Source organism: Pseudophryne corroboree, chromosome 5 (assembly GCF_028390025.1).
Source record: "Pseudophryne corroboree isolate aPseCor3 chromosome 5, aPseCor3.hap2, whole genome shotgun sequence".
Lineage (NCBI taxonomy): Eukaryota > Metazoa > Chordata > Amphibia > Anura > Myobatrachidae > Pseudophryne > Pseudophryne corroboree.
The window spans coordinates 667,796,654-667,824,260 of NC_086448.1; the positions used below are offsets into that span (position 1 = coordinate 667,796,654).

Below are 27,607 nucleotides of genomic sequence, written 5' to 3' on the forward strand. Positions count from 1 at the left end.
TGAAAAATCGGCATGGGGAAACGTCTTGAAACTCCAGCTTGTATCCCTGGGATACTATCTGCAAAACCCAGGGGTCCAGGCCAGACTGAACCCAACCTTGGCTGAAGAGTTTGAGACGTGCCCCCACCCGAGCGGCCTCCCGCAAGGAAGCCCCAGCGTCATGTTGTAGATTTGGCAGAAGTAGGGGTAGACTTCTGCTCCTGGGGACGTGAAGCCGCTGCGGACTTCTTTTCCTTTCCTCTTCCCCTACCTTCAAAGAAGGTGGAACCTCTCACTTTTTTGTATTTATTGGGCCGAAAGTGAAAGTGATAAGTCCTTTTGGCCAGTGCAGGCGCAGAGGGCAAAAATGTCGACTTACTTACGGTAGCTGCCGAGACTAACACATCCAGTCCATCGCCAAATTAGGCCTCACCTTTATATGGGAGAGCCTCCATTCCACTGGCGAATCCACAACGCCCTCCGAGCCGATACTGCCATGGTAGCGGCTTGTGAACTCAAGATTCCAATATCTTTCATAACTTCTAGCATGCATGCGGCAGCGTCTTTGATATTCCCTAACTCAAGGAGTATCTCATCTTTATCAATCATGTCAATTTCTGATGACACGCTGTCTGACCATTTTTCAATAGCGCGACTCACCCATGCGCAAGCAATTGTGGGCCTGAGCAGCGTACCATTGGCAACATAAATGGATTTCAATGTAGTTTCCATTTTCCGGTCAGCCGGCTCCTTTAGTGAAGCTGTGCCAGGTGCAGGGAGAATTACCTTCTTTGTCAACCTGGACAGTGCACTGTCTAACACAGGGGGTGACTCCCATTTTTTCCTGTCCTCTACCGGGAAAGGATAAGCAATTTGAATTCTCTTGGGAATTCGAAATTTCTTTTTGGGATTCACCCACATCCCTTCAAAGAGAGTATTAAGCTCGTGGGAAGGAGGGAAAGTGACCTTAGATTTCTTTTCTTTATAGAAATAAGCCTTCTCCTGAGGTACCGGAGTGGCTTCCGTGACTTCTAGAACTTCTCTTATAGCCACAATCATATATTGTATATTTTTTGCCAATTTATGATCTATTTCCCTGGAGTCACTATCGTCGACACAGGAATCAGTGTCCGTGTCGGCATCAGTATTCACAATATTTGCAAATGGTCTCTTATGTGACCCAGAGGGGTCGCCTGCGGATGGAAGAACAGAACCCTGAAAAATCACATCTTCCACAGATTTTCTCCAGCATTCAGCATGAGAGTCAGACTTATCTAATCTCCTATTGATATGATGCATACTATCACGTATTTCTTTCACCCATGCAGGCTCTTGGTGTGCCGGCAGCACCACCATATTACACTTCTGTGTCCCTAAAATGGTTTCCTCCGGGGAAGAAATCCCTGCCTCAGACATGTCACACACGTGTACAACACCCACTCAGACACACTGGGTCTTGTAGGGGACATATCCACAGTAAAATCTGTCAGAGGGACACAGTTTAGGAGCAGCCAGTTCACAACCCCAGCGCCAGTATCTAATGCCTGTGAACACAGAATGCCCACTGACATGCAGCACTTTTTACACAGTAAAACCCACTTGTAAAGCACCAAATTCGCTTATGCCCCCCCCCCCCCGTTTTGCACCCTGATACTTGTAGTCAGAAGTGAAGGAGGACCAGCGATGTCTCTGCAGGCTGAGGAGAGAGAAAATGGCACTGAGCAGTGTGCTGGCTGCCTGAGGAAGAAGCTCTGCCTCCGCAATGGCGCGTTTTTACCTCAGAGACTTTGCATAATATTTATACTGGCAGGGGTGGGACTGTGCCAGTTTATAGAGATATTTTTGATGCCCAGGCCCCCCCCCCCCGCGCCCTGCACCCTGCAGTGCCTGTGTGAGCAGCAATGGGGCGTTGCGCTCCCGCTAGCCGCGCGGTACCTCAGCCGTCACTTGATAGAAGATCTGTCTTCTTCTACTCACTTGTCTTCTGACTTCTGGCTCTGTGAGGGGGGTAATGGCGTGCTGTGGGAGTGAGCATCTAGACGCGGCTAGCGTTCAGTATCCTTCAGGAGCTAATGGTGTCCTGTCAGCCAAAAGCAGAGCTATGAAACTCTTCAGGAAGTTGGTTCCTACTTCTGCCCCCTCAGTCCCACGAAGCAGGGAGACTGTTGCCAGCAGTTCTCCCTGAAAACAAAAAACCTAACAAGTCTTTTCAGAGAAGCTAAGTAGAGCTCCCCTAGAGTGCATCTAGTCTGCCTGGGCACATTTCTAAAACTGAGGTCTGGAAGAGGGGCGTAGAGGGAGGAGCCAGTTCACACCCATAAAAAAGTCTTAAGAGTGCCCATGGCTCCTGCAGAACCGTCTATACCCCATGGTCATTAAGTGGACCCCAGCATCCTCTAGGACGTATGAGAAATAAGATCATGCTAAAAACAATATACGGTAATGCTACAGATACAGCTCGACAGCACATAAACTAACAAAAAACAAACATATTCATCTTTATATAAGTAAATGATTTAAACAAATTTTAAAAAACAAAGTTAAGTCTTGATATTTATTGTCGAGTAACATCCCTAATACTGGAACATTATATCAATTTATTCAGCACTACCAAACATAACAGCAGCACCTCTGGTGAAACAGAGGTACTGCAGGCAGACAAAATATAATGACAACAATATTACCTGTGGTACGGATGTTAGGGTCCCATCTGATAAAGTTCACATTGATGTGGTATATGGGCATGCAGTTTTGGACTAACATGTACAGTACTAAGAACCTTATTTTTTATGACTATTGTAGTGTTTTTCATAACTGTTTTGATTATCAGCATTATTAGTGCTTAGAGTATGCACCTACAGTATATTTTATTGTGTTTGCATGGCACTACAAGTCTCACCATGGTATCATGTATTACTATGTTTAGGGTGTTCAGTCCAGCCCCCCATTTCTTTTGACAGTATAGACATACTCAGAAGTTCAATGGTCAATAAATGTGCTTCCAATGTTGGGGGAGATGCCAGCAGTGGGCGCCTTTATGCACAGGATGGTGTCTGAGTCATTAGCATATTTTCTCAATTGCATAATGAGCACAATCTGTAAATCAGGGGCAGATGAAGAGAGAGGAGGAACCATGTGCAGCCTCAATCTGGCCTTCCCCCATCTCTTTCACTGGCTTTTCCCACAGTAGGCCCTGTCAATAGCTATTATTGGGCACCATTTTCTCTGTTATTTCTATAGTAAGCACGAATAGATCTATGGTGCCTGTGACCTGTTTCCAGTGAGATCTCTGGAAGAATAGCACTTGCGCTATGTTCTTGGTGATATCTGTGGTGCTGTCGGAGAGGTAAGTGAGTGTAATGAATTGGTGCAGGGTGTGAGCTGTGGGCCCCCTTGACCCAGGGGCCCATGTGCACTGCACATCTTCCACCCAATATAAATACACCTATTGGCGTTTCTATCATGGCTGCACCCATGTTGTTTAAATATTACCCTTTTCGGAGTCCTGCGTTTGGTGCTGCAGCCTCTGCAAAACTCAAACCCAAAATGGCTGCCACCCATGCGCAGTACACAATTTGTTTATGGGCCATGGCAGGCCCGTAACAGAACTGTAACACTTGAAGGTGGGTTTGCCAAAACCAAAACATGATGATGAATTAAAACCAAAATGAAAACTCAGGGGTCCACTCACATCTCTAGATTAAACATCAGCGGTGTACACTCAACCACCACAAGGTCAGTGGCCACAACAGTGGGGGTAGCAGCGGTGATTTCAGCAAACGTTCACCATCAACCCACTTCCACATCTACCAACAAGTTGGTACTACAGAAATAGCATACATAAAATATTGCTGACAATTGTATTTATTAGTATCTAAGACAAGAGTTCCAGTGGATCTGTTGACAGCTGATTGCTGATATTTCTGATTGGAAACACTTTAGTAAGCTCTTAGCCACCTGTCATTTTGTTTTCTTTGATTACTGTAATGATTTTAATCATGCCATTCAAGAACAATCATGGTACATTCTGGTACTTTTTAAGCAGTCACATTAACTTTCTCTATACAGTCTTGCAAAGCTCTCCTGCTGGGAGGACTGGATGAAGTCTGTCTGGCAGAAAGCATACTGCATAAAAATCACATTGCTGAATAAAAAGCTCTCCATGTGTAACTGTTCCTAAAGAGATTATGCTCTGTTTTGTTCTTTGTTTGTATGTTGTTGTTTTTTGAGGGGTGTATGCATGTGCATTTGTGCGGAGGGAGGGTTGCTGACACCGTATTAAAAGGTATATTTCTCCTCTCTAAATTGTCTCTGTATAATAACAAGTAACAACCCACTGGTTTAATACTTTAATATGGTGATGATAATATTATTATTATTATTATTATTATTATTATCATCATTATTAGTGTCAGTTTTATTATTGTTGTTTTCTGATTCATAAGCTTTTTCATACCAACTCTAGAGCTTATTTAGCAAGCTGCTTTTTAAATTTATACCAAAAAATACACACTGAAGAAGCCGCCGACGGTACATCGAGGCGGTGAAACGCGTATGTGGAGGAGTGTATAAGTGAGTTTTTAGCCGGCCGGCTAAGTGAATTACCAAGTGATTACTAGGCATACTCTGCATGACGGCTTACTAACCAACTAATCAGCTCGACATCCGGACCCCAGTGCTAAGGGGGAATAGGGAGTGTGCTCCCAGACCTGAGGTATATTGCAGCCTAGATTGCATTCAGAGACAGCCTTGGTATCATAGGGCTAAAGGGAAGGACATTCACAAGCTTGCCATAACCGCATTATTAACATCACTTTGCTGACCTAAGGCTCATGGGACAGATATAACTGATGACGGACATTCAGTCTAACCCTGCAGATAAAGGGGTATTATAAGAATATTTCAATCCCTTTCTGCTATAAAACTAAACCATACGGATAGTAGACATAATGCTATATATTGCAGGGACGCCTGCAAGGTTATAGGAGTCACCTATGAGCAGTGGTATAGTCAGTAACACGACTATGTGTGCATTGAGTTTTTAATATATGTTTCTGAATTATGCTAATTATATACTAATTACGTGCTATAGAAGCGTTGTAGGTTTCTATTAGTATATTCATGTTATATTTTATAAAATCCGGCCGGTGATTGTATAAATATATTAATTTGTATTAGAGTGAATAAAATCTTTAATTGGATATTAAGCGCAGTCCCAATCTGTTTTTTCTTGCTTTTTAAATTAACTAAAAGCTGGCATAAAATGCATCTAAAACTCCAATGCAATTCCATGTGTAAGTTAAGATGGTTGCATCTCCAGATCTCACCGAATTGTATCATTGTGGCCTGCTTTGCCAAGCTAAGAATCACGGCTTTGTATAATGAGGGGCAAGACCACAATGACATGTTCATAGTGCCATGTCCCCATACCACTCGCCTGCTGCCCCCTCCTCTGGACCATCGCGACATGTTGGCAAGAACAAATATAATATCAAACATGAAGATGCTTGTAGTATGATACATAGAAAACCAATGTTTAGTGTACAATAAATAATGTCAAAATAAAGTCCAATTGTCCGCAATGATCTCGCAGGTGCGAGTCATCGCGGCAGTGGCCGCACATTATGCCACACAAAAATGCTCGCCACCCCATAGAGGTCAGAACAATTTTCAGCATGCGAATAGAGCGAGATTGGGTGCCATTGCCAGCATTGAAACGCTGCAACACCATTCTCAGCTAATTGGATTAACCCCATAGTGTATTCATTTTAAATTTTATAAATATTAATTTTATGAAAATCACATACTTGACAAACAGCGTAACAGTCAAAATGATTCACCTCTGTAACTCCATTTGGAATCAGTGGGAGCTCCCCAATAGCAGACGTCTTTCCTGGAATAGGGGTAGATACAACAAGTATGACATACATATTTTTAGGAGCAAAAAATTATTTCAAAGCATTGACGCTGCTTCCATTTCTGAATTAGGTCCATACTGTGGATGCCATTTTATGAGATATTGAAATAAAAGCAGAACTCAAACATTATATTCCTGGAATTTCACACTTCTGCATAAGGGCTTACTCCACCACCAGATTCTATTCATGCACAATCGTGCAAATTTGCTAATATTTGTGCGTCACTCCTTTCCACACATACGGGCATATCTATCAATGGGGCAGATGTATTAACCTGGAGAAGGCATAAGGAAGTGATAAAACAGTGATATGTGCAAGGTGATAAAGGCACCAGCCAATCAGAGCCTAACTGTTAATTTACATATTGGATCTGATTGGCTGGTGCCTTTATCACCTTGCACATATCACTGGTTTATCACTACCTTATGCCTTCTCCAGGTTAATATATCTGCCCCATTGAGTGAAATTTTTGTTATCACTCGTTACAAATGATAAAAGTTTCTCCAGCCAATCAGCTCCTAACTGTCATTTTTCAAATACATGAAAGTTAGGGGCTGATTGGCCATTTATCATTCATAAGGAGTGATAACAAGAATATCACTCATTGATAAATCTGCCTCATAATGTTTAAACCCTCCAGCAATCACCAGACTGTTATACCAAAGGCAACAACTGATTCACGGCTCTTCAAACTGGAATAAGATTGGTTTAATGTGTTTTGACCATTCTATTGTCATACTAAGTAATTTTTTACTTTTTGATGCATACATAAAAGAAATTATATTTATTACAGCATAAGTTTAGTTGTAGCAATTGATGATAATAGTTGACTAACATAGTATTTTGTAGCATGACAAGCTACAGCATATAGTGACAGAATCTTTTGAAGCTGTTTAAAATGAACTGATTTAAATACATCTCAGGAAGTGCTATCAACATTAAAAAAAGTGAATCATTATTAATCATATTGTTAGACATCACAATACATAATTTTTACACTAACATTTAAAATAGTTAATGATATGGGTGGGGAAAATTCCAACTTAAATATCCACTTTGCAAACACTGACTATGTTCCAAACCTCCTAGGGATATGGTTAGGGTGATCTCACATACACCAAAGTAATTAACTTTACTTTAGATGATAGCAATACAGTAAATGTTCCCGTAAAGGCATGTAATAAACAAGAAAGCCAGCATAAACTATGCAAAATATATTACTTTCCTGAAATAACATTTTATAAAAATATAAATAATGTTATTAACTGAAGGCTTTTATACAATACCAAGAAATCCATGGTAACTCTATTATCTGTAATAATTTACAGTTTGGGAAACATTGTTCATTATACAGTAATACACAATATTTCTCAATTGATATTGACATGATGACATTAGAGTTTACAAAATACAAATATAATTACAGAACTTGAACATACATTATTTATTTATTTATTAATTTAAGTATTATAATGTGCAATCAATAATTGTTAAAAGGGAAAAAAACTTTTAAAATATAGTTGTAATAGCATTACAAAAGATACATTATGTACACTAGCATGCAAAAGTCTTTGGCCAAAGCTTATATGTTTTAATTCATTAATTGCTCCCTAAAATCATTATCATGGTTAGAAATGAGACTTTAGGACTTTACTCCAAATATACTATACTTTTCACATCATTTGTAAACACAAGCGTATTTAATTTTCATCGCAGTCCCAAGAGTTTATTGATATGCTAAAGTACATAATTTAGAGCTGGTCATTACTAAGGGGGAGATGTACTAGCAGTGATAAAAATGAAGAAGTTAGCAAGTGGAGAAGTTGCCAATGGCAACCAATCAGCTGCTCTGTATACTTTTACAGTATGAAAATTATAAATGTTATGGCAAATGCTCATTGGTTGCCATGGGCAACATGTGCACTGGCTTACTTCTCCACTTTTATCACTGCTTAGTAAATATCCCCATAAATCTGGTATGTATATTGAATTTTACTCAATAATATTTTTTATATAAAATATATTTTTATTTATGAATATTTTATATTTTTTAATTTAATTCCTTGTTTACAGTGTTACAAATTACAACCAATAATAATAACCATACGTTTTTCAAACTTGTCGGTTGAAAACTCAAGCAACCCAGGTTCTGGGATACAATGGTGGAAATTTACTAAGGTCCTGATTAGTAGATTTCTGAGTTGCATTTTTGTATGAAAATGCAAACTCAAATCTAAACACAAATCACGGCAGTGTTGGGGCAATTCATATTGAGATACATTGCAGTCCACACAAATACAAATCAATAGACCATTGGTCAAACAAGGTTGTTTGTTCACATACACCTCATACAACACAGGAATTTACTAAGAATTCATATTCTCAATCACTGCCAACAATAGCCAAACACTGCCGGAAAAGCATGGAATTCATACAGAAATTGAACTTTCAAATAGACCTGCTTTTGGCTGGTGTGTTTGGAGAATCATGCACAGATCAGTGAGATCTGTGCATGAGTCTCTGTATAAAAGTGTGTGAAATAGTTAAAAATAAAAGAAAAATTGTGTGGGATCCACCCTTCAAAGCATAGCCAGCCCCGGGCTCTTTGAGTCGGTCCTGGTTGTTAAAATACCGGGGGGAAATTGCACAGGGGTTCCCCGTATTTTAACAACCAGCACAGGGCTCTTGGACCGATCCTGTTTCCAAAATGATGGCTTTACTACAGACTGTGTAATACAACCATCCACTTTCACTGTCTCGGGGAGGCTTCTAGGCTTCAATCACCGCCGGCCCCGCCTACACTCCCCTGGACCGCCTCTCACCAGCCAGCATCCTTTCACCTGCCTTGTGGAAGGGTGATTGGGGCTCCCTTGGCAACAGGTCAACGCTACATGCTGCAGTCTCTCTCCGCTATTACAGCTCTATGCGGTGAGAGATTGTGCTGCATCTCAGCGGGAGCTCCGTCTTCAATACCCCTCCACGGCCTCTGGTGACTTGCCTTATAACCCTGCTCTGGCACTTTCTCCTGTCTCCCCAACCGCCGCTGTGTTTACAGCTCGCTCTCTTGCTCAGCAGCGGCATAAGGAGCGGAGGTACGCACTGGTCAGGGGGATCTGCATACTGCCCGTCCGCTGGCTGAGAGCGTCTTTTATACGCTTCTCTTACCGGCCGCTCGGGTCTTCCTCTGCACATGGCTCTCCCCTGTTACTGGCGCGCGGTTCCTCTCTGCACACTGCTCTCCTAGATTACCGGCGTGCGGGTCCCCTCTGCACCCGGCTCTACATAGCTCCCCTGCTCTTTTTACCGGCACGCAGTAATCTTTCTATGCACATGGCTACCAGCGCGCGATGGGCACATTTTCCCTGCACTATCTCTTAATTGAACCATGCAAGTGTGGGGCATGCAACAATCACCCTATACCCATAACTCATTGTACATTACATTACATTACACCTTGCCTTCCTATAAATATATACATTTGATACAATAAATATACATGCTTTACCAATATTATATATACACACAATACACCTTTCATACTTATCATTTTATAAATATATATATATATATACATATACACAAAGCAAATAAAATCAATATTTCCACCACATATAGATAAAACTACCCACAGGTGCAGGGCTCCGTGATTGCAGGGGGAGACAGAGATGAGGCAGCCAGAGCTGAGCCTCATCTCACACACTGTCAGAGCCTGCCTGTACAGTGGGGCAGGGCTACACAGCAGCCAATCATGCTGCTTAGAAAGGAGAAATGAGAGGCATGCCTCAGTGTGGGGGCATACTTGTGCTCTGATGGAAAAGCTTGGATTGGTCATGTGACCAATCCAGGAAGTGCAGAAACACAGACACCGGAGCTGAGCAGCGTGACAGGGGAAGAGGGAGATGGGGATATGAAATGCCAGCAGCAGCCACCCATGCACAGTGACTGAGGTGAGTAGCAGTGTGTGTGTGTGTGTGTGTGTGTGTGTGTGTGTGTGTGTGTGTGTTCTGTAGTGAGTGATGGGACAGGACTCTGTGTTTGTGTGTGTATCACCTGTAGTGAGTGTGGGGACAGGATGTATGTATCTGTGTGTGTATGTGTGTATCATCTGTAGTGAGTGTGGGGACAGGATGTATGTATCTGTGTGTGTATGTGTGTATCATCTGTAGTGAGTGTGGGGACAGGATGTATGTATCTGTGTGTGTATGTGTGTGTGTATCATCTGTAGTGAGTGTGGGGATAGGATGTATGTATCTGTGTGTGTGTGTGTGTATGTGTGTATCATCTGTAGTGAGTGTGGGGACAGGATGTATGTATCTGTGTGTGTATGTGTGTATCATCTGTAGTGAGTGTGGGGACAGGATGTATGTATCTGTGTGTGTATGTGTGTATCATCTGTAGTGAGTGTGGGGACAGGATTGTTTGTGTGTGGCATCTGTAGTAGGACTGTAGTGAGTACTCTGTGTGTGTGTAGGTGTGCACCACGCAGTGGGGGAGCCAGTGTCAGAACCGGTGGGTAGCAGCACAATGGAGGGCGCAAACGCTCCCCTTCCTTTTATCACTGGAGAGAGGACTGGCCACCGCTGAGCTGCCTGTCACCCCAGCACACACCAGCATCTGCTGGGCTGGGAGAGAGGCTGCTGCAGCGGCTGCCAGTCCTCTCTCTCCCCACATGAAATGCGTCTGTCAGCAACAAGGAAGGAGGAGGGCAGCGGGACCAGGGCCCCCTCCGGACCCCTCCAATGGGCCAGGTAGAGAGTACCTTCCACTCCCTCTCGGAACCACTGTGTGTGTGGCATCTGTAGTGAGTGTGGTTACAGGACTGTGTGTATTTTACATTGAATAGGGGGTCACAGACTCCCAGCACCCAGACCCACCCCCATGTGTGCCTCCCCAGCCTCTGACCTCACCACATGTCACTGATCTGTATATGCATATATAAAGAGATACATATATCTTAAGTACTGGACTCAAGTCTAAACATGAAATGCATTTATGTTTCATATACTGTACACATAGCCTGAAGGTTATTTTATATATTTTTAAAAAAACATTTTTTTGCCGGAAACAAAGATTATGCACAAAATGTATTTGTTTCATAAATAAACACCTTATACACACAGCCTGAAGGTTATTTTATATAATATTTTTAATTATTTTGTGCATGAAACAAAGTTTATGTACTGTACATTGAACAATCAGAAAGCAAAAGTTGTCACTTTCTTAGTGCTCAAAAATTTGGGGATTTTGGAATTTAGTATATTGGAGACTCAACCTGTACATGCCAAAGGGCTAAGTGTGGTAGTACATCAGAGATGTTTATGAATTGTATTTGTTACTAGTGTTTGCCAGTGGCTTCACTCGCATGGATGTCTGTTATGGCTCAGCAGAACTAATATTACAAAGACAGAAGTGACATCTAATATTGATTGACATGTATATTTTATATTGTAGACATAAAGCACAAATGTCTTTTAAATAATATTTGCAGTTTTTCCTTCAGGGATTAACACAATGATGCTTGGGGAGAAGCAGCTAGTCCTGAAATCTACAACTGGAACTTTGAGTGTTTGTCCCTAGAATTTGTTAATCATCATAGCAAAGCAGACGCATACAGGTAACTGTAGGTGCTTGAATTGAAAAGGAAAATTGTATGGCATAAGGGGTATATAGTACGTGGTATAAACAAGTCTCACCTACGCCAGATACCAACAGAATCTCTGCATCAATTAAGTTCCTCTGCAGAACAGTCACAGTTCAGTCTAAGTTCAGTTTAGTCAAACAAATATTATCTTGTAGATCCCAAAACCATTGCAATTTAACCTACAGTAACAATAATAGGTTGTAAGAAACATAGCCAGCGACTCTGTTAAATGTAGTATTTGTCTTGGTACGCCATCTACTGGATTGACTTGTATACTGCAACTTTATGAGTCTAGATATGCTGCCTGAGTAGTGATTAATATGCCATTATCTTTGGATTTTCCTGCAAACTAGATCTTAAGACATAAATATATATCTACAGATGTGTCCTTTTACATTCTTGATGCAGTCATGCTAAACAGTCCTTCAAGTCACGACATGATGTGGTGGAACTTGGTAGCACTGAGCGTCTTTTTTAGAGATGAGCGGGTTCGGTTTCTCTGAAACCGAACCCGCACGAACTTCATGTTTTTTTCACGGGTCCGAGCAGACTCGGATCCTCCCGCCTTGCTCGGTTAACCCGAGCGCGCCCGAACGTCATCATGACGCTGTCGGATTCTCGCGAGACTCGGATTCTATATAAGGAGCCGCGCGTCGCCGCCATTTTCACACGTGCATTGAGATTGATAGGGAGAGGACGTGGCTGGCGTCCTCTCCATTAGAAATTAGATTAGAAGAGAGAGAGAGATTGTGCAGAGTCAGACAGAGTTTACCACAGTGACCAGTGCAGTTGTTGTTAGTTAACTTTTATTTATTTTAATATAATATATCCGTTCTCTGCTATATCCGTTCTCTGCCTGAAAAAAAACGATACACAGCAGCAGCCAGTCACACAGTGTGACTCAGTCTGTGTGCACTCAGCTCAGCCCAGTGTGCTGCACATCAATGTATAAAAGGCAAAGCTTATAATAATTGTGGGGGAGACTGGGGAGCACTGCAGGTTGTTATAGCAGGAGCCCCCAGGAGTACATAATATTATATTAATTTAAAATTAAACAGTGCACACTTTTGCTGCAGGAGTGCCACTGCCAGTGTGACTAGTGGTGACCAGTGCCTGACCACCAGTATAGTAGTATATTGTTGTATGTATTGTATACTATCTCTTTATCAACCAGTCTATATTAGCAGCAGACACAGTACAGTGCGGTAGTTCACGGCTGTGGCTACCTCTGTGTCGGCAGTCGGAACTCGGCAGGCAGTCCGTCCATCCATAATTGTATTACAATATATACCACCTAACCGTGGTATTTTTTTTTCTTTCTTTATACCGTCGTCATAGTGTCATACTAGTTGTTACGAGTATACTACTATCTCTTTATCAACCAGTGTACAGTGCGGTAGTTCACGGCTGTGGCTACCTCTGTGTCGGCAGTCGGCAGGCAGTCCGTCCATCCATAATTGTATTATTATTATAATATATACCACCTAACCGTGGTTTTTTTTTCATTCTTTATACCGTCATAGTGTCATACTAGTTGTTACGAGTATACTACTATCTCTTTATCAACCAGTGTACAGTGCGGTAGTTCACGGCTGTGGCTACCTCTGTGTCGGCAGTCGGCAGGCAGTCCGTCCATCCATAATTGTATTATTATTATAATATATACCACCTAACCGTGGTTTTTTTTTCATTCTTTATACCGTCGTCATAGTGTCATACTAGTTGTTACGAGTATACTACTATCTCTTTATCAACCAGTGTACAGTGCGGTAGTTCACGGCTGTGGCTACCTCTGTGTCGGCAGTCGGCAGGCAGTCCGTCCATCCATAATTGTATTATTATTATAATATATACCACCTAACCGTGGTTTTTTTTTCATTCTTTATACCGTCGTCATAGTGTCATACTAGTTGTTACGAGTATACTACTATCTCTTTATCAACCAGTGTACAGTGCGGTAGTTCACGGCTGTGGCTACCTCTGTGTCGGCAGTCGGCAGGCAGTCCGTCCATCCATAATTGTATTATTATTATAATATATACCACCTAACCGTGGTTTTTTTTTCATTCTTTATACCGTCGTCATAGTGTCATACTAGTTGTTACGAGTATACTACTATCTCTTTATCAACCAGTGTACAGTGCGGTAGTTCACGGCTGTGGCTACCTCTGTGTCGGCAGTCGGCAGGCAGTCCGTCCATCCATAATTGTATTATTATTATAATATATACCACCTAACTGTGGTATTTTTTTTTCTTTCTTTATACCGTCGTCATAGTGTCATACTAGTTGTTACGAGTATACTACTATCTCTTTATCAACCAGTGTACAGTGCGGTAGTTCACGGCTGTGGCTACCTCTGTGTCGGCAGTCGGCAGGCAGTCCGTCCATCCATAATTGTATTATTATTATAATATATACCACCTAACCGTGGTTTTTTTTTCATTCTTTATACCGTCGTCATAGTGTCATACTAGTTGTTACGAGTATACTACTATCTCTTTATCAACCAGTGTACAGTGCGGTAGTTCACGGCTGTGGCTACCTCTGTGTCGGCAGTCGGCAGGCAGTCCGTCCATCCATAATTGTATTATTATTATAATATATACCACCTAACCGTGGTTTTTTTTTCATTCTTTATACCGTCGTCATAGTGTCATACTAGTTGTTACGAGTATACTACTATCTCTTTATCAACCAGTGTACAGTGCGGTAGTTCACGGCTGTGGCTACCTCTGTGTCGGCAGTCGGCAGGCAGTCCGTCCATCCATAATTGTATTATTATTATAATATATACCACCTAACCGTGGTTTTTTTTTCATTCTTTATACCGTCGTCATAGTGTCATACTAGTTGTTACGAGTATACTACTATCTCTTTATCAACCAGTGTACAGTGCGGTAGTTCACGGCTGTGGCTACCTCTGTGTCGGCAGGCAGTCCGTCCATCCATAATTGTATTATTATTATAATATATACCACCTAACCGTGGTTTTTTTATACCACCTAACCGTGGCAGTCCGTCCATAATTGTATACTAGTATCCAATCCATCCATCTCCATTGTTTACCTGAGGTGCCTTTTAGTTCTGCCTATAAAATATGGAGAACAAAAAAGTTGAGGTTCCAAAATTAGGGAAAGATCAAGATCCACTTCCACCTCGTGCTGAAGCTGCTGCCACTAGTCATGGCCGAGACGATGAAATGCCAGCAACGTCGTCTGCCAAGGCCGATGCCCAATGTCATAGTACAGAGCATGTCAAATCCAAAACACCAAATATCAGAAAAAAAAGGACTCCAAAACCTAAAATAAAATTGTCGGAGGAGAAGCGTAAACTTGCCAATATGCCATTTACCACACGGAGTGGCAAGGAACGGCTGAGGCCCTGGCCTATGTTCATGGCTAGTGGTTCAGCTTCACATGAGGATGGAAGCACTCAGCCTCTCGCTAGAAAACTGAAAAGACTCAAGCTGGCAAAAGCACCGCAAAGAACTGTGCGTTCTTTGAAATCCCAAATCCACAAGGAGAGTCCAATTGTGTCGTTTGCGATGCCTGACCTTCCCAACACTGGACGTGAAGAGCATGCGCCTTCCACTATTTGCATGCCCCCTGCAAGTGCTGGAAGGAGCACCCGCAGTCCAGTTCCTGATAGTCAGATTGAAGATGTCAGTGTTGAAGTACACCAGGATGAGGAGGATATGGGTGTTGCTGGCGCTGGGGAGGAAATTGACCAGGAGGATTCTGATGGTGAGGTGGTTTGTTTAAGTCAGGCACCCGGGGAGACACCTGTTGTCCGTGGGAGGAATATGGCCGTTGACATGCCAGGTGAAAATACCAAAAAAATCAGCTCTTCGGTGTGGAGGTATTTCACCAGAAATGCGGACAACAGGTGTCAAGCCGTGTGTTCCCTTTGTCAAGCTGTAATAAGTAGGGGTAAGGACGTTAACCACCTCGGAACATCCTCCCTTATACGTCACCTGCAGCGCATTCATAATAAGTCAGTGACAAGTTCAAAAACTTTGGGTGACAGCGGAAGCAGTCCACTGACCAGTAAATCCCTTCCTCTTGTAACCAAGCTCACGCAAACCACCCCACCAACTCCCTCAGTGTCAATTTCCTCCTTCCCCAGGAATGCCAATAGTCCTGCAGGCCATGTCACTGGCAAGTCTGACGAGTCCTCTCCTGCCTGGGATTCCTCCGATGCATCCTTGCGTGTAACGCCTACTGCTGCTGGCGCTGCTGTTGTTGCCGCTGGGAGTCGATGGTCATCCCAGAGGGGAAGTCGTAAGCCCACTTGTACTACTTCCAGTAAGCAATTGACTGTTCAACAGTCCTTTGCGAGGAAGATGAAATATCACAGCAGTCATCCTACTGCAAAGCGGATAACTGAGTCCTTGACAACTATGTTGGTGTTAGACGTGCGTCCGGTATCCGCCGTTAGTTCACAGGGAACTAGACAATTTATTGAGGCAGTGTGCCCCCGTTACCAAATACCATCTAGGTTCCACTTCTCTAGGCAGGCGATACCGAGAATGTACACGGACGTCAGAAAAAGACTCACCAGTGTCCTAAAAAATGCAGTTGTACCCAATGTCCACTTAACCACGGACATGTGGACAAGTGGAGCAGGGCAGGGTCAGGACTATATGACTGTGACAGCCCACTGGGTAGATGTATGGACTCCCGCCGCAAGAACAGCAGCGGCGGCACCAGTAGCAGCATCTCGCAAACGCCAACTCTTTCCTAGGCAGGCTACGCTTTGTATCACCGCTTTCCAGAATACGCACACAGCTGAAAACCTCTTACGGCAACTGAGGAAGATCATCGCGGAATGGCTTACCCCAATTGGACTCTCCTGTGGATTTGTGGCATCGGACAACGCCAGCAATATTGTGTGTGCATTAAATATGGGCAAATTCCAGCACGTCCCATGTTTTGCACATACCTTGAATTTGGTGGTGCAGAATTTTTTAAAAAACGACAGGGGCGTGCAAGAGATGCTGTCGGTGGCCAGAAAAATTGCGGGACACTTTCGGCGTACAGGCACCACGTACAGAAGACTGGAGCACCACCAAAAACTACTGAACCTGCCCTGCCATCATCTGAAGCAAGAAGTGGTAACGAGGTGGAATTCAACCCTCTATATGCTTCAGAGGTTGGAGGAGCAGCAAAAGGCCATTCAAGCCTATACAATTGAGCACGATATAGGAGATGGAATGCACCTGTCTCAAGTGCAGTGGAGAATGATTTCAACGTTGTGCAAGGTTCTGATGCCCTTTGAACTTGCCACACGTGAAGTCAGTTCAGACACTGCCAGCCTGAGTCAGGTCATTCCCCTCATCAGGCTTTTGCAGAAGAAGCTGGAGGCATTGAAGAAGGAGCTAACACGGAGCGATTCCGCTAGGCATGTGGGACTTGTGGATGCAGCCCTTAATTCGCTTAACAAGGATTCACGGGTGGTCAATCTGTTGAAATCAGAGCACTACATTTTGGCCACCGTGCTCGATCCTAGATTTAAAGCCTACCTTGGATCTCTCTTTCCGGCAGACACAGGTCTGCTGGGGTTGAAAGACCTGCTGGTGACAAAATTGTCAAGTCAAGCGGAACGCGACCTGTCAACATCTCCTCCTTCACATTCTCCCGCAACTGGGGGTGCGAGGAAAAGGCTCAGAATTCCGAGCCCACCCGCTGGCGGTGATGCAGGGCAGTCTGGAGCGACTGCTGATGCTGACATCTGGTCCGGACTGAAGGACCTGACAACGATTACGGACATGTCGTCTACTGTCACTGCATATGATTCTCTCAACATTGATAGAATGGTGGAGGATTATATGAGTGACCGCATCCAAGTAGGCACGTCACACAGTCCGTACTTATACTGGCAGGAAAAAGAGGCAATTTGGAGGCCCTTGCACAAACTGGCTTTATTCTACCTAAGTTGCCCTCCCACAAGTGTGTACTCCGAAAGAGTGTTTAGTGCCGCCGCTCACCTTGTCAGCAATCGGCGTACGAGGTTACATCCAGAAAATGTGGAGAAGATGATGTTCATTAAAATGAATTATAATCAATTCCTCCGCGGAGACATTGACCAGCAGCAATTGCCTCCACAAAGTACACAGGGAGCTGAGATGGTGGATTCCAGTGGGGACGAATTGATAATCTGTGAGGAGGGGGATGTACACGGTGATATATCGGAGGGTGAAGATGAGGTGGACATCTTGCCTCTGTAGAGCCAGTTTGTGCAAGGAGAGATTAATTGCTTCTTTTTTGGGGGGGGTCCAAACCAACCCGTCATATCAGTCACAGTCATGTGGCAGACCCTGTCACTGAAATGATGGGTTGGTTAAAGTGTGCATGTCCTGTTTTGTTTATACAACATAAGGGTGGGTGGGAGGGCCCAAGGATAATTCCATCTTGCACCTCTTTTTTCTTTTCTTTTTCTTTGCATCATGTGCTGATTGGGGAGGGTTTTTTGGAAGGGACATCCTGCGTGACACTGCAGTGCCACTCCTAGATGGGCCCGGTGTTTGTGTCGGCCACTAGGGTCGCTAATCTTACTCACACAGCTACCTCATTGCGCCTCTTTTTTTCTTTGCGTCATGTGCTGTTTGGGGAGGGTTTTTTGGAAGGGACATCCTGCGTGACACTGCAGTGCCACTCCTAGATGTGCCCGGTGTTTGTGTCGGCCACTAGGGTCGCTAATCTTACTCACACAGTCAGCTACCTCATTGCGCCTCTTTTTTTCTTTGCGTCATGTGCTGTTTGGGGAGGGTTTTTTGGAAGGGCCATCCTGCGTGACACTGCAGTGCCACTCCTAGATGGGCCCGGTGTTTGTGTCGGCCACTAGGGTCGCTAATCTTACTCACACAGCTACCTCATGCGCCTCTTTTTTTCTTTGCGTCATGTGCTGTTTGGGGAGGGTTTTTTGGAAGGGACATCCTGCGTGACACTGCAGTGCCACTCCTAGATGGGCCCGGTGTTTGTGTCGGCCACTAGGGTCGCTTATCTTTCTCACACAGCTACCTCATTGCGCCTCTTTTTTTCTTTGCGTCATGTGCTGTTTGGGGAGGGTTTTTTGGAAGGGACATCCTGCGTGACACTGCAGTGCCACTCCTAGATGGGCCCGGTGTTTGTGTCGGCCACTAGGGTCGCTTATCTTTCTCACACAGTCAGCTACCTCATTGCGCCTCTTTTTTTCTTTGCGTCATGTGCTGTTTGGGGAGGGTTTTTTGGAAGGGACATCCTGCGTGACACTGCAGTGCCACTCCTAGATGGGCCCGGTGTTTGTGTCGGCCACTAGGGTCGCTTATCTTTCTCACACAGTCAGCTACCTCATTGCGCCTCTTTTTTTCTTTGCGTCATGTGCTGTTTGGGGAGGGTTTTTTGGAAGGGACATCCTGCGTGACACTGCAGTGCCACTCCTAGATGGGCCCGGTGTTTGTGTCGGCCACTAGGGTCGCTTATCTTTCTCACACAGTCAGCTACCTCATTGCGCCTCTTTTTTTCTTTGCGTCATGTGCTGTTTGGGGAGGGTTTTTTGGAAGGGCCATCCTGCGTGACACTGCAGAGCCACTCCTAGATGGGCCCGGTGTTTGTGTCGGCCACTAGGGTCGCTAATCTTACTCACACAGCTACCTCATTGCGCCTCTTTTTTTCTTTGCGTCATGTGCTGTTTGGGGAGGGTTTTTTGGAAGGGACATCCTGCGTGACACTGCAGTGCCACTCCTAGATGGGCCCGGTGTTTGTGTCGGCCACTAGGGTCGCTTATCTTACTCACACAGCGACCTCGGTGCAAATTTTAGGACTAAAAATAATATTGTGAGGTGTGATGTGTTCAGAATAGGCTGAAAATGAGTGTAAATTATGTTTTTTGAGGTTAATAATACTTTGGGATCAAAATTACCCCCAAATTCTATGATTTAAGCTGTTTTTTAGGGTTTTTTGAAAAAAACACCCGAATCCAAAACACACCCGAATCCGACAAAAAAAATTCGGTGAGGTTTTGCCAAAACGCGGTCGAACCCAAAACACGGCCGCGGAACCGAACCCAAAACCAAAACACAAAACCCGAAAAATTTCCGGCGCTCATCTCTAGTCTTTTTATGTGTGGTTTTATTTCCACAAAAATGAATCTCAATCGCACAATAATGCAATAGGATGCACAAGCAGATCCTGCTGATTAAAATGAAATGCAGCATGCGTTTTTACTCTCTAGCAGGTAATACGCAGCAGTCATAGTATTAGGAATTGGCTTGTCAGTGTATGTTAATGGAGGCCCCAGTTTACTTTCCCATCACCTCAGATAGCAAGATGGAGAAAATCCTCTGGCTTAAATTAATGTGGGCTCTACGCTGCAGGCTCAGCAGGGCCAAATGCAGGCCATTGCTGAGGCACAGGGAGAGAGAGAGAAATAAATTATTGTGGCTAGAGCACAGTTAGTGTCGACTGGGTGAACATGGGCCTGCCATGATGCAGAAGATGACACCCTCAGACGGTGTTGAGGCCTTTCTTTTGTCCTTTGAGTTGAGAAGACGGCAAATTGGCTTAAATGGCCAATGGATTAGTGAGTGTCAAAATTGGCTCCTTATTTGATGGGCAAAGCACAGAGAGCCTATGTGGATATGCCAGAGGACCAGGCCATGAATTATCAGCAACTTTAGACCACGATTCTAGTGCGGATAGGGGTGACATGGCCTGGGAAGGCACAAAGATATTACTACTGGTGATTTAGGCTGGGGTCTGCAGTGCATGCTCAGCTGGCCAACCTGGCAAAGTTAACGAAGAGCTGATTAGAGCCCAATTGAAATCCACCTGTCATAAACTTGGAGATTCTTCCAATTTACCATTATGTGTGGACCATAATCCAAAAGTTGCAAAAATGGGTTCTGTAGAGTGATCCACAGTCATTTGTGGGGCTTGTTATAGCCATTAACTGATATTAAGCCCTGGTAAATATGGCAAGAACTGATGGATTGTTCAGTGGGGTGACTAGGCCCCATGTTCCATGTTTGTTTAACCATGTCCTCATCCATGGGAAGCCCACTGCTGTTCTGGGTGCCTATCCTGATGCAGCAACAGGCGGTGTTGGTGTTAATGGATTCAGGCAGTGAAGTCATCTTGCTGTCCAGCAGTCTAGTTCCAGAGAGCCGAATAATCTGTCTACCATGAGTAAAAGTTTTATGCATACATGAGGCCACCAAGGAATATGACCATGACAATATTCCCATTACCATGAAAGGACAAATAGTGCAAGTGGTAGCAGCAATAGCAAGTGGGTAATTATACTCGACCGGATTGGTGTAGACATGCCAGCAACCGAATCACTGGCCAGACGTCTGACCCTACATGATCGTTTACTCACACTCCAAAACCGGAGGGAAAAATCAGGAAGCAGCAATATTTGGAGCATGGGTTTAAGGCTTTGGCTGCAATCAGACCAGCATTATGTTCCAGAAGACATTAGGAAGAAGGCCTGGTCAGAGAAAGATAATAGTAAACAGATACCTTGCCAGCTGGTGGAGAAGATTGGTTTCCTGTGTCCAGAACTGTAATATCACTTTGCTTGAGACTAATTAAAAGATTGTGCATTTGAGTATGCCTACAGATACAGTATGTTGTGAGAGTTAATGGAGTAAGGAAATCTGAAAGACCGTATGAGTGAGACCCATACTTTATAATAGAAAGGGACCTGTTATATAGGGTAGTGGTAGTACAAGAGAAAATAATCAGCTTTTGGTGCCACAGATACACATTTCTTTGGTGTTGGCAAGGCCTATATACACCCTAACGGACAGCAATTGGAAGAAGAAAAAACTCTCAATTGGGTACTCCAGAGGTTTTACTGGCCAGGCATCTGCATGGCAGTCAGGAGACACTGCCAAGCTTGTTCAGTCTGCCAACAGACTGTCCCTAAACTTGATCACTGAGTTTCCCCTGTATCTCTTCCTATTATCCCAGGTCCATTAGTAAAGCAACAATTACAGGAAGCACAGTGGTGGCAAAGGGGGGGTCATGACACCTTAGCCTCCATGTGCACCTTTAGTCCAGGTGACAAGGTGCTTGTCCTGGTACCTACCCAAGAGGTAAAATTGTGTGCACATGGGCAAGGCCCTTATTAAGTGATAGAGGCAGTAGAATTGGTAAATGATCAAGTACGGCAGATGGGTAGATTGCAAATAGAGCAATGGGTAGAGGAAGCATTTCCTCAGGAGAGTCTTCCACCAAGAAGGTTCCATCCCAGGTTCTACAGACCTTTCCATCCTCAACCACCACCTCAAGAGACCAGAGGGAGGTAACGGGAAATGAAAACTGTAGGCCTGATTCAGACTTGTATGCTAACCCAATGGTTAGCGAACAAGTCTGATGGTGGGAATACTGCATGTGCAGGACCTGTTCTGCAAATCTGCAGAACGGGTCCTGCATCCTCACATGCAGTGCCCCTTAAGCCCCAGCCTGATTGACAGACTGAGGGCATTTCAGGGCAAGGAAGAGGAGGCGAACACATCTGTATTACCTTTGTTTTGTGGAAGTGCCGAAGTCAGTGTCTGTGTCTGGATGCTGATTTACTGACCTCAGTTGTGGATCTGAGATAGAAATCTCAAACCCGCTCCTGCAAAGTGATCTGATGGTGCATCTTGAGATGCAACAGTGGATCACGAAAGCAGGTAAGCTTCTATTTACATCAGTTGCCTCCTGCTGCATTAGCAATATTAACTGTATGGTATTGCACAGCCCCTTCCCTGCGGCTGTGCAATATCGTACAACTCTGAAACAGGCCCTACACATGTGTACACTTGCATCTAGTCTTCCTGTATGTTACAGAGCTCTTCAAGTCATGCCATGCTGTAGTGTGACTCGGTAGCACCAAGCGTCTTTTTTCGTGCAAGTTTTTCCATTAAAATGAATCCTACTCGCAAAATGGACGAAAAAGCAGCTTTGCTTATTCTGTGTGTGACTGTGGCTGTTTTCCTAGAAAACACTGTAATGTACCATTTGGTATGCAGATACAGGTGCATTCGCAAACAGAATGCATGCCGTATATTGTTTTAATCAGCAGATTCTGCTTGTGTGTCTAATTTGCATAGCAATGCAAGTAATACATATTTTCTGCAAAACAAGACCTGTCAGCTCACTCACATCAGGCATATTGAGGCATTGAGGCATATTGAGGCAAGATATATGAGGACATATCTGCATATCTGATATAGGACCTCATTCTAAACTTCAGTACCAGCACAACGGCTCTTATTTCATCCTTGCAGTGGAACATAGAGCAAGAGCTCTATGTTCTAATGCCAATGCCTTGTCACGGAAATTTGTGCTTCCCACGACAGCCGTTTTGCCAAAGTTGACGAAGCTAAGAGAGGGGAAGTTGGGAAAAAAGAAAGGGTATGTATGCAAAGAGGGTACTGTGCTATGGTCCGATGTCCAGAACAGGAATTGCTCCCTAGAACAAGGAGGTGGTGACACCATGGGTGTATTTATAATTTCTAGCACACCCTGTGCCAGTAGATGAGACTTACCTGTCTGTCAGCAATGCAGAAATTTCCAGGTTTAGTTAATTTCTAAACACAAAATCTCAGACTTAAATGACATAATGGGACCTGTAATTGTACAGGAGCGAATGGATAACCACCTCTCATCAATATTAATACATTTAATTGTTACTATAGCATTCTTATAGACATATGTTCATTAGCATAATTTTATAAATACACAAACACACAAACAGAGATGTAATATTTTATGATTATTGTACTGATTTTTCAGATATCCGTTAAAGAAAAAAAAAAAAACAATAACAAGGGCTACCCCTGCCGAGTAACAGCAAAGAGAGGTGTCAGCATTGTTCAATTGTTTTTAAACTATGGGGGTAATTCAGAGTTGATCGTAGATGTGCTAAATTTATCACATCTGTGATCATTTACTCTGACATGCGGGGGGACACCCAGCACAGGGCTAGTCCGCCCCGCATGTCAGGCCCTCCCCCCTCCCCCCCACACAGGTCCAAAAGCATCACACGGCGGCGATGCTTTTGTACCTGACAAGTAGCTCCCTGCCAGTGCAGCTCTTGAGCGCTGGCAGGGAGCTACTGGCTGCGTACCACCCACACCCCAATGGTGCGGACATGCCTCCGTTGTCTGGACCGCGCCCCGCCAATGGCATTCTAATGCCGTTGGCATGCCCCCTCCCGCCCCACGACCGCCTCTGCCTGTCAATCAGACAGAGGCGATTGCAGCTAGTAAGATGCTGCTAGATCTCACTGGGCTCTCAGGGTGCTCTCGCGTAGTGCGGACGCTGCGCGTGCGCACTCCACACAGTAATTCAGACTGCGATCGCTGCCACTGCAGCGATCCAGTCTGAATTACCCCCCTATATGCATCTCATATTTAGCTCTGACATTTGTCAGCATCCTTAAATGGACACAGAAGCAGGGAAGAAGATTAGGTGTCAGTGGGGGTGATTCCGAGTTGTTCGCTCGTTGCCGAGTTGCGCTATACTGCGATTATCCGCTAACTGCGCATGCGCAATGTTCTCAGAGCGCATGCGCTTAGTTATTTTACACAAAAGTTAGGTATTTTACTCACGGCATAACAAAGCTTTTTCATCGCTGTGCTGATCGTAGTGTGATTGACAGGAAGTGGGTGTTTCTGGGCGGAAACTGGCCATTTTATGGGAGTGTGCGAAAAAACGCTGGCGTTTCTGGGAAAAACGCGGGAGTGTCTGAAGAAACGGGGGAGTGTCTGGACGAACGCTGGGTGTGTTTGTGACGTCAAACCAGGAACGAAACTGACTGAACTGATCGCTATTTGTGAGTAAGTCTCGAGCTGCTCAGAAACTGCTAAGAATTTTTTATTCGCAATTCTGCGAATCTCTCGTTCGCAATTCTGCTAAGCTAAGATACACTCCCAGTAGGCGGCGGCTTAGCGTGTGCAATGCTGCTAAAAGCAGCTAGCGAGCGAACAACTCGGAATCACCCCCAGTGTTCTGTGTTTCATTATATTCTGTGGGGCTGGTCTCTTCAAAGTGCTGCTGGGATTTCTAAGTGAGTTGGAAACAGTATAAAGGTGAGTTAGAATACAGATAAAGGTGAGTTTTATAATACACAATCAGGAACACACATTTACAGTACCATTAAACTTCTGGTGAGACTGCAAGGGGCTGTCCTTGTGAGTGAGTGAGAGGGTCTCTTACTTGGAGTAGCAGAGGGGCTGTGATTGTGCGGGTGTGAGGGGCATTTTTTTTTTTTTTTTGTCTTAGCAGGAGCTGGAAGCCGAGTGAAAAGGAGGAGTAGTGAGCTGGTACAACTGCAACTGCTAAGTGGAGTATAGGTGCCGCAGGTGAGAGCACTACGGCTGCATAAAAGTGAAGGACCAAGAACCGCACAAAGATAGATAAGTATAAGCCAGCTTAATTATTGTATAAGTGATATTGCTTGTCTTCTATTTTTTATTTTTGCTGCTTTTTCTTTGAGTGTAACAGGGAGTTAGACCTTGCAAACAATATGGGAGGGGCTGTGATTGAGGACCTCACTCAGTGCATGTCGTGCAAGATGTATGCACACCTGGAGCTACCGGCCCAGTGTGAATACATCTGCACGAGGTGTGTGCGAACTGTTGCCCTGGAAGCCCAGGTAACTGATCTAGAGCAAACAGTTACGCGACTGAGGGAGATTCACAATCTCGAGCGTAGTTTAGACAGAACGGTGGAGGAGTTGCGGGAGGGGTCACTGGTAGAAGAGGATGATGATCAGGTAGCCAGTTGGGTCACAGTTAGAAGGAAGAATAAGAGGGGGAGGCACGACATCTCCAAACTATCAAACCCGAACAAATTTGCCCGATTGGACGAGGAATCGGAGGATGATAGCGAAGAAATGACGGTGCCGGAGGAGACTGCTCCCTCTAGCATCCAGAGGTGCGGTCCCTCTGGCGCGGTTGGGATAAAAGATAGAGAGGTACCTAGTCAAATGGTGGTGGTAGGGGATTCTATCATCAGGAAGGCAGATAGGGCAATCTGCTACCGGGACCGTGATCGCCGTACAGTCTGTTGTCTCCCGGGTGCTCGGGTACGGCACATCGCGGACCGGGTAGATAGATTGTTGGGAGGGGCTGGCAAAGACCCGGCGGTCTTGGTGCACGTTGGCACCAATGACAAAGTTAGCGGAAGGTGGGATGTCCTTAAGAAAGACTATAGGGACTTAGGAAAGAAACTGAGGGCAAGGACATCTAAGGTAATATTCTCGGAATTATTACCCGTGCCACGCGCTAGTCCAGGGAGGCAGAGGGAGATTAGGGAGGTAAATGTGTGGCTTAGGGATTGGTGCAGGAAAGAGGGGTTTGTGTTCCTGGAACACTGGGCGGACTTCTCAGTCAGACGCCATCTCTTTTGTCGTGACGGATTGCACCTGACTGAGGAGGGGGCAGCGGTGCTGGGGGGAAGGATGGTTAGAAGGTTGGAGGAGATTTTAAACTAGGAGCCTGGGGGGAGGGTTTAGCTAAAAACTACGGGTCATGCAGTGAGAATAGTGGGGATGGCGGTAGTAAACAAAATGGGGGAGAAGATGGGGGGAGGGTAAGAGCAGGCGGTAAGGTTACTAACATGGGTACTAAAAGGGATTTTACCAAAGCACTAACCAATGACGATTACAGGTCATCCTTGCCACATAAGGTGAAAGATGTCCCTAATGCAAGGGAAAATACTTATCTTAGTTGTATGTATGTAAACGCCAGAAGCATTACTGGTAAAAAGGGTGAACTAGAAATACTTGCAGCAAGCAAACAGTATGATATTATAGGCATTACTGAAACTTGGTGGGATGAATCTCATGATTGGACAGTCAATCTAGAGGGCTATACACTGTTTAGGAGAGACAGACTAAATAAAAAGGGTGGAGGGGTGTGTCTGTACGTAAAGCCGTTTTTAAAACCTAATATATGGGAAGATACTCAGGAGGGTACTGTAGACACTGTTGAGACACTATGGGTAGAAATTGCATGCGGGGAAAAAGGTACAAAAAAGTTAGTATTGGGTGTATGCTATAGGCCGCCTGGTATCAACGCATCTGATGATGAATTGTTACTAAAGCAAATTGAAAAAGCAGCAGGAGTAGGAGACATAGTAGTGATGGGAGATTTTAACTATCCAGAGATAAACTGGAAAAACGATTCATGTGATACTGCTAGGGGCAGTATGTTTTTAAACACACTAAATGATAACTACCTAGTCCAACTAATTGAGGGACCAACTAGGTACAATGCAATCTTAGACCTGGTATTAACAAACAATCAGGATTTGGTATCGGGTATTATAGTAGGGGAACCCATAGGAAACAGCGACCATAATATGGTCACATTCAATATCAGTTTCTACAAACAGCCCTATACTGGCTCAACTAGGACTTTAAATTTTAGCAAAGCTAATTTTGAAATGATGAGGGTATTTTTCAGGGATATTGAATGGGAAGGTTTATTTTTAGGAAAAAATACTACGGAGAAATGGGAGGTACTAAAATTCCTGCTAGCTAAAAATACACTCAAATATATTCCTATGAGTAGCAAAAAAGGGAATAAAAATCATAAACCGATGTGGCTTAACAAAAAGATTAAGGAACTTATGGGCAAGAAAAGGCGAGCATTTAAAAAATACAAATCTGACGGGGAAGCAGAGTCATTTCAGCACTATAAGGAATGTAACAAAAATTGCAAAAAGGAAATAAGAGCGGCTAAAGTAGAAACTGAAAAACTAGTAGCAAAGGAAAGCAAAGCAAATCCCAAAAAATTCTTTAAATACATCAATAGCAAGAGATTAAAAAAGGAGAGTATAGGCCCTTTGAAGGACACGTTGGGAGTCTTAAGCAAAAATGATAATGACATAGCGGACACACTAAATGAGTTTTTTTCAACAGTATTCACTAGAGAGGACCCATTTCAGGGACTGACACACAATCTCAATAAGGACAATATCACACTGATAGGTACTTATTTAAGCGAGGAAGTAGTCTGTCACCGATTAAAACATTTAAAGATTAATAAATCACCAGGGCCCGATGGTATTCATCCAAGGGTTCTAATG

General features: G+C 44.1%; 1 long non-coding RNA gene across 1 annotated transcript in view; it reads left to right on the forward strand.

Moving 5' to 3' along the window:
- The first annotated feature begins 9,760 nt into the window (after positions 1-9,760).
- LOC134929302 (uncharacterized) overlaps positions 9,761-27,607 on the forward strand; it is a 51,455-nt gene continuing 33,608 nt past the window's right edge. The window contains exons 1-2 of the long non-coding RNA XR_010178457.1: positions 9,761-9,844; positions 11,398-11,511. This is a non-coding gene — a long non-coding RNA (uncharacterized LOC134929302). The remainder of the gene's footprint in view (positions 9,845-11,397; positions 11,512-27,607) is intronic.